The sequence below is a fragment of the Canis lupus genome, chromosome 15 (assembly GCF_048164855.1).
Source record: "Canis lupus baileyi chromosome 15, mCanLup2.hap1, whole genome shotgun sequence".
Taxonomy (NCBI): Eukaryota; Metazoa; Chordata; class Mammalia; order Carnivora; family Canidae; genus Canis; species Canis lupus.
The window spans coordinates 15,582,860-15,584,968 of record NC_132852.1 but is presented as its reverse complement, the minus strand read 5'-3'; positions in this window follow the sequence as shown (position 1 = coordinate 15,584,968).

Here is a 2,109-nt window from a genome sequence, read left to right as displayed (position 1 = left end):
CAAAAGTTTTGGCTTATGTATTCTTCTATTAAGTCAGTGGAGAGATTATTGAACAAAAAGAGAACACGATGTTTGGACAGCAGGGGTGTGATTAATATTTAAGTACCTTGGAAGGAGCTTTCTTCTTGATATATTTCATCTTGTCACCCTAAACTGTTTAAGGGACACTCCAGATTTTAAAGCAGAAAAGCACATTTTGTCAGAGCACTAGTGGCTTTGAATTGGGAACTTTAGTTCGATAAACTCTGTTGACTCACTAAAGTTTACAGAAGGCTGGAGGGCTCCTGTGATGGACTTGCCAGGAATGCTCAAAGGTAAAAATTCTTAAGGGAAACAATATATACCACCACTGTACATTGAACTGGACAGTCATACATGTTTTCATATTGACCAAGGAATTATTTCCTTGACTAAAACCCACAGACGCATGATTTTTCCTGTGAAAACATCATTTCTTCTGTGAAAACAGAGGGAGCACAGGACTGTAATCTCTCAAGGAATAGGGAGAGGGAAAGGCATCAGGATGATATATTCTTTGGAATGAAGAATATTTGATTTACTTTGTCCACAGGATTGGAGGGCAGGATTCCTTCCTCTTTCAGCTCTAGTATTTTGAAACTTTTTTTTTTATAAAGATTTATTTATTTATTCATGAGAGACACACACACACACAGAGAGACAGAGAGACAGAGAGAGAGAGAGGCAGAGACACAGGCAGAGGAAGAAGCAGGCTCCATGCAGGGAGCCAATGCAGGACTCAATCCTGGATTCCAGGATCACACACTGAGCCGAAGGCAGCTGCTCAACCGCTGAGCCCCCCAGGTGCCCCATATTTTCAAACTTTATCTGTATCCACTGTATTTCTTTCCCTCCAGTCCCAGGAAAAGGTCTTTTCCTCTGCTAGAAGCTAATAATGTTCCCGGCTTTCCAAAACGTTTGCCTGTCATCTCCTTCAGCATTGGGGTGTCCCTTCACCAAGAAAGTTACAAACTAAATATTCTTAGGCAGTATGTTTGCTTTAGCTAATATGATTCTTCTTTACTTTTTTAAATTGAGATATGATTGACATATAACATATACTAGTTTCAGGTGTACAGCATAATGATTGGCTATATGTATATTGTGATTGAATCACCATAATAAATCTTTAACACCCATCACTACTACTATTATATTTTGTGTATTCTTAAATGCGTATTTTTCCAGATTTTAATATCTCTGGCATCAAGATGTGTGGTAGATATTTTGCAATATGGTCATTGTAGTTGCCCTCTGAATCAATGGCCTTGGGTAATCCTTTCCCACGTGGATACTTGATTTGGTCATGTGGCTTGCTTTCACCAATGGAATAGTGACAAACATAAAGTTTGAAGAACAATTGTATGTTGGGGCTTGTCCCCTTTGCTGGGCTTGAAGCCCTGACACCACCATTTTGGCACACATGAAGTAGCTTACTGGGGTGGGCACGTGGAAGAGAACTAAGCGGGGGGGACACCTGAGTGGCTCAGCAGTTGAGCTGCTGAACTCAAGGCATGATCCTGGGATCCAGGATTGAGTCCCACATTGGGCTTCCTGTGGGGAGCCTGCTTCTCCCTCTGCCTGTGTCTCTGTCTCTCTGTCTCTCATGAGTAAATAAATAAATCTTAAAAAAAAAAAAAAAAAGAGAGAGAACAAAGGGACCCCAGCAAACAGCCTGCAGACCAAGTGAGTGAGGCCATTCCTGAACCATCCAGCTCATTGATCTACCAGCTGACTGGCTGCAAGAGAGTGCTCAGGAGACCAGCAGAGGAGCTATCTGGTTGAACCCAGCCCAAGTGCCAAAGCCACAGTACCATGAGCTAAAAAATGGTTGTTTTTAAGCTACTAAGTTTTTTTTTTTTTTTAAAGATTTTATTTATTTGAGAGAGAGCAAAAGGAGAGCATGTGTGGGGGTGGGGAGAGGCAGAGGGAGAGGGAGATGCAGACTCCGTGCTGAGTAGGGAGCCCAACCCCGGGATCATGACCTGAGCCGAAGGCAGATGTTAAGCAACAACTAGGTTTTTTTTGTTTTGTTTTGTTTTGTTTTTTAATTTATTTTTTATTGGTGTTCAATTTACTAACATACAGAAT